The sequence below is a fragment of the Typopeltis vanoorti genome, chromosome 7, assembly GCF_054136105.1.
Source record: "Typopeltis vanoorti isolate ZY-2024b chromosome 7, IOZ_Tvanoo_1.0, whole genome shotgun sequence".
In the NCBI taxonomy this organism is placed as follows: Eukaryota; Metazoa; Arthropoda; class Arachnida; order Uropygi; family Thelyphonidae; genus Typopeltis; species Typopeltis vanoorti.
The window spans coordinates 144,622,490-144,628,688 of NC_143555.1; the positions used below are offsets into that span (position 1 = coordinate 144,622,490).

Here is a 6,199-nt window from a genome sequence, read left to right on the forward strand (position 1 = left end):
CCATAAAAAAACTTCTGCAGTCTTCGAGTATGGGAATGATATTTATTTAAAGGGTGATTGGAAGAGTAATTAAGGCATTGTGAAGCAAGAAGTTCGATTAGTCAACCCTTGCAAAAAGATTCGATTAACAAAATGAATGTTTTAATTTATTTATATTTGTTAACTTTGATGTTTGATGGGGCTTCTACGTTTGGTTGCTAGGCTATGTGTCTTGGATTGCTACTCTATTTACATTAGTCTCAGTTGGTGCGAACGTGACTTATGAACATTTCACAGCGTTCCTTCACTCTGGTAGTTATTTATACAAAGTACAGAATAAAGCACTTTTTTATTATTTTGTATATAAAAAATTTAAACATATATGTTTAATTTTTGAAATTATTCCTGGAGCTTGCATCTGAATAAATTGTATTTTTTTCCCGGAATAATTTTTGCTATTATATAAACATATATCGATTTTGATTTTTTAAATACTACTTACTTTCTTATCCTTTTGTGCCTCGTGACATAAGCCGCGATCTATTTCTTCCAGAACCCTCTGTCCTGAGCCATTCAGTTCGGCTTCTCTCCAGCTCTTCCAGTCAGCCATTCTTCTTTCCTTTTCTGTCATTCTCTGCTAATTATTTCAGGCCTTCCCCTTTTCCTTCCGGAATCCATGTTAAAGTCACTCTAAGAATCTCTCTGCTGTGCGTTCTCATTATGTCCAATCCATTCCCATCCACTTTTTCTTTTTTCTTTTTTCATCGTAGATTTCATTGTAGATTTTTTTTTCTCCCATAAGTCATTGTTCCACGTATCTGATCCATAAACGACCTTAATACTTCTGAAAGCAGTATTAGCTTTTGCCAATCTTTGCTTTATACCCCGCTCAGTTCCAACTTCAGTGTCTATATATGATTTATACTTACTTATGAAAATTCTTAACTTCTATTATAGCATGAAGATTGATTTTGATCTCTTTATAATATTTACTGTTTAGTGTAAGTATTTTTATTCCAGTCATATTTAATTTAAGCTAACTCTTGCAGCTGTTTTATACAAGTCTTTCAACTTAGTACACCATTACATTTTGAAGATATTAAACCTATATCAAAATCATAATCTAGATTTTGTTTTTTGACATTGGATAGAATTTAATCCATTTTGGCCGATGATGAGAAGATATGAACTCCCATTCTTTCTATCTTTACTGAAAATATGTGCGGAATGATACACATTGTGATGAATGTGCATTGCGTATCATTGCTTCTCGGCCTTTTGGCTTAGATGTGTAGTGTGTAGTTCATTTTTGTGAACTTTCCCCATAAGTGATTAGCAAATTGTTTAGCTAAGCGCAAATTGTAGTATAGTATATAGTATAGTATAGTAAATGTGCATTGCGTATCATTGCTTCTCGGCCTTTTGGCTTAGATGTGTAGTGTGTAGTTCATTTTTGTGAACTTTCCCCATAAGTGATTAGCAAATTGTTTAGCTAAGCGCAAATTGTAGTATAGTATATAGTATAGTATATAGTATAGTATAGTATAGTATAGTATAGTATATAGTATATATAGTATAGTATATAGTATATATATATATATATATATATAGTATATAGTATATATATATATATATATATATATAGTATATAGTATATAATGTTAGCTCAGTTATTATCGGCAAAGCGTCTCATAGAGGCACTTGATTGATAATAAACTACAGCAGCACATACAGAATAAACCCCAGACTGGGGCAAGAACAACACACTCGGTGGTGGGAATAGCTTAGGGCCCCCCCCCCCTCACCAGCATGGCTTTTCCTCGTATGCGGACCCTTGGAATCGAAGTGGAAGCTGATCTACGACCTCGATGTTTGGCCAAAGCCCTCATCGAAAGCGTCGGCGCTGAGCAGATTTTTGGGTTTACTCCCTTTGGTGGTGGCCGCTTCCAATTAGTAGTAAGGAGTGAGCAAACAAGAAACAAACTACTTGCAGGATTCGAGTGTAATGGAAAAACAATAGTTCCATTTTTGGTAGGGAGCATTACCAAACTACTTAGAATCCCCAGATTCCCTTTAGAATATATTGAAACGGATGTAAAGATTATCCACGAAATATTCGGAAAATGGGGCGTAATACACAAGGTGGAAGTCCTAAATGACGCAGAAAACCCCAAATGGAAGTCGGGTGAAGTCCACATCTCCCTCGAGATGAAAACGCCCGTTCCCAACTTCATTATTATTGGAACCGCCAGAGTAATGATAAATTACCCTGGTGTAAAAAAACAATGTTTTAGATGTGGTGTTTTCACTCACCTTGGGGCTGACTGTCCTAGAGTGAAATGTAAAAACTGCCTCAAAGCAGGCCACAACCAAGAAAACTGTGAGTCAGCTTGCCTCAAATGTGGCGAAATTAACCACAAAGTGGACACATGCCCATCCAGAACCCTTGCTGAGAGGATGGGTGGTGCAATCACGCCAGCAACTCCACCAAGCAATGAAAATGACACAGCACAGGAAGCTTCTCCTCCTTTCGAGGCTGCTCCTGATATAACAGAAATCCATACCTCCACGTCTAAGAAAAACCGAAAGGGGAAAAAAACTTCCACAAGCAGTAAAATCCAACAAGAAGAAACACTCGCTATTGAAACCATCAATACCAATATAGATACTAATACAGATGATATAGGTAGGGAAGAAGGAAAGATGGAGGTGAACACCAACACCTCCAAACGGCCATTAAGCCCACAGGAAGAAGAGTTGGTAACGCCCAAAACAGCAAAAGTATCTGAGACCGCTCACCCAGAATTCCCTCACGCGAAAGCAGGGGAGACTCTCAGCCATCTCATCAGAGGTATCCCAGGGATGGCGGAAAAATTCAAAAAAGCGATAAAAAAAATAGGACAACCTGAACTCATCCTCATAGGAGAAAATGGATCTGACATCATCAGTGCAAAATGGGGTGACATTTTCGTTGGTGACATCAGTAAAATCACCCCTGAGCAAGTAGAGGTAGCCCAGGATTTAGACGATGAGGCAGCTTCGGCGTTCTTCATTGCTCTCTGCAAACTAGACATGGCCAAGGGAAGTGAGGTGGCCAAAAGAATAATAACTGCCCACAACAAAAGAAAGACACAGTAACCACCTTGTGGGGTTTCTGTACACAGCTTCACCGGTTTCAGCTATCACAGGTGGGGGAGGACCTGAGAACCAGAGCGGCGAAGGCTTACAGCGAGGCGGTGCAGTTCCTTGTGAGCTGCATCACTCGGGCCAGATCCTTCCTCCACCTCTAAGTTTAACTTTCAATTTTTGCTTTTCTGTGTACTTTTTTTGTTTTTGTTTTGTTACATGTTTCCTTTTTAGGATTTTTCCTTTTTTTAAAGTGAAAAATCAACGACCGTTTTAGAAACGCCCCTGGGGGGCAAACAGCTAAAACAGGTCAACTGAGGCCTCTTTAACCTACCCTACCACTATGCACTCTATCTTTATTTCCTCTCCTACTATCTGCTGACTCTCAGCCTATCTTACTCTACAGGCCGATGATGAAGATTTGTTGAACTCACAAATTATTACAGAAAATATGTGATGAAAAACTCAAACCCTTTAACTCCAACTACCTATCATTCGAAGGTAGAACAACAGTTATCAAAACAGTCCTAAAACCGATGTTACTGCACACCATTAACATCACAGACACACCAGACAACGCCATTCATAAACATATCACTAATTTTTTTTGGAACAACAGGAAACACGAGGTGCGCAGGGCATTTCTCCATCTTCCCCCCACACAAGGGGGGTTCGCCCTTCCAATCCTCAAATACTGCCACCTAACCAACACTGCTCAGACCATGCGGAAAGCACTGGCATCAAATCACCCTTCCGGTAATCTGATTAAATACTTCTTAGGATTTTTCCTACCCTACTTCGGGATCACTGGCCACGCCGGACCATGTGCGGAGACGGTGTCTGAGTGGTACTACACAATATGCAAACGTTTCAAAAAATTGGCAACGGATGGAGTTCGAGTGTTTCAGTTCAGCCCAAACAAGCTGTACTGGAAAATTTTTGACCACTTTGACTGGGAAAAGCCCGATCTGGGCACAAACGAAGAGGTGGTGTTCACCAACATAAAAAACAGCTGGGGACAACCATTTCACAGGGACTTAGCCTGGAGAATCGCCTACGGCAGACTCCCGGTGAAACTGGTAAAATCAGCCTAGAACCCGCGACCGTGCAACCCCTTCTGCGACGTCTGCGGCGCGATAGAAACCGTAGGGCATCTCTTCTTTCACTGCCCGCCAGCACAGCGTGTTTGGCACAGACTGGCTGAGTTGCTTGCGATCCCGGTGCTCACATTCGCCGAAGTAGTCTTACTACAGTTTCCTCCCCCAATAACCAAAAACAAGAAACACCTGATTTTCCTAATAAATGTGATTAAATACCACATTTGGAAAATCAGGAAAAAACACCTTCTTAACGAGGGGGATCGCATCTATCTCCGTGTTAAGAACTGTCTCTCAGCTTACCTCCGCCGCTTCCTGGAGCAGGAAAGGTACTTACGGGGAGAAGAGCGGTTCCTGAGGAGATGGTGCGACTCACCAACCGTCTGCCAGATCATACAGGGGGGAATCAGGTTGTGTCTACACCTATAACACCTTCAGGTTGTAGGTGTTGACACTATCTCTATCTTCCTTCCTGATCAGCGTTTAACCCACAGGTATGTCTAGTCCTTTCGCAGTTGAAAGTTTTTCTGTCCCCAGGTAGGGGTTGACCTGAACAAACCCGGACTGCGAAGGCCCACATCGAGGTGGTCCCAAGCCCTTTTCAGGGCGGGGTTTTCCGGGCCAGGTCATCTCCCTTCTTTTCCTGGTTATACTGTTCTTGGTTTGCTCGGCAAACTCATTCCTCTATAGAGTTGTCTTCCACATAGTCTTTAGATTTATTTACACTTGTTAAATTTGCTTAGTCTCTCCTTTTTTTTCCTTTTCAGGATTTTTCCTTTTTTGAAAGTGAAAAATCGACGACCGTTTTAGAAGCACCTCTGGAGAATCAACATCTAAACAGGTCAGCTGAGGCCTCTTTTACCTACTCTATCTTTATTTCCTCTCCTACTATCTGCTGAATCTCAGCCTATCTTACTCCACAGGCCAATGATGAGATACGTTGAACTCACAAAATATATATAATTACTTTTTTGTGTGTTCTCTTTCATTTGTTTTTCGCTTCTTTCGTCGGTCAGACATCTACAGAGATCGCTGACCGCAGAAAGCTGAAAGAACGGATGGAAGGAGAAAATGTCGGAGATCTGCTTGGCCCAGAGCTGTTAATAATGTTAATAGGTTAAATGTGGCCAAGCAAGTTGATTGAGGTCTCTTTAATACCTACTACTATCCTCTCTACCTTTTTCTCTTCCTCTCTCACAATCTGATGACCCTCTCAGCACAACTTTTAGACTCCACAGGCCGGTGATGAATGATATGAACTCCCATAATATTCCATCGACACCGCTTCTCGGCCTTTTGGCTAAGATCAAAGTGTAGTATCTGTGCACCACCGTGAAAGAAAGCTCCTCAGTCCGTTCTCGGGCTAAAAAGAAGTGTAGTATCTGTTCGTTGCGGTTGATATCAAGTACGAGCTCTATCGGGCTCATGATATCGAACCGATTGCCCTCAGATAATTTAACCCCAAACAGGGGCAAAAGCAAACACGTTTGAGGGAAAAAGCCTTTGTAGCCCCCCCCCCCCCGATCATGTCCTCTGCTCTGCCACGTTCAACGTTACTGACTGGATGGGCGAAGCAAAATATGCTTTTATATTCCACTTTGTCTGGGTTGGTGTACAGATGAATGGGGTAGTTTTGAGCTTTATGCTCTCCCTTTGTGGGCAGTGTAGTAGGGGGAGCTATGTATGGGATTTTAGTCTCCCGATGGATCTGTGTGCTTCTGACGTACCACGGCGCATCCAAGATCATCCGTAGGCATTTATTTTGTATCCTCTGGAGTTTTAGGATATTAGACTGTGAGGTGTGACTCCACGTGGGGAGGCATACATGATTACAGTGCGTAATACCATCTTGTATATTAATAGTTTATTTTGTGCGTGAAGTTTATTTTTGCGGTTGATCATGGTGTATAGCTGTGCTATGGGTCTGGATGTCTTGCTGCAGATGAGTTTAATGTGACTGTTGAATCTAAGTCTTTTGTCCAGTCTAACTCTCAGAT

The 6,199-nt window shown here is 41.5% G+C and overlaps 1 non-coding gene across 1 annotated transcript; it reads left to right on the top strand.

Moving 5' to 3' along the window:
* Positions 1-5,482: 5,482 nt before the first annotated feature.
* Positions 5,483-5,666, top strand: LOC150105162 (U2 spliceosomal RNA). The gene has a single exon (XR_016548617.1). It is a non-coding gene; the product is annotated as a U2 spliceosomal RNA (small nuclear RNA).
* The last annotated feature ends 533 nt before the right edge of the window (positions 5,667-6,199 follow it).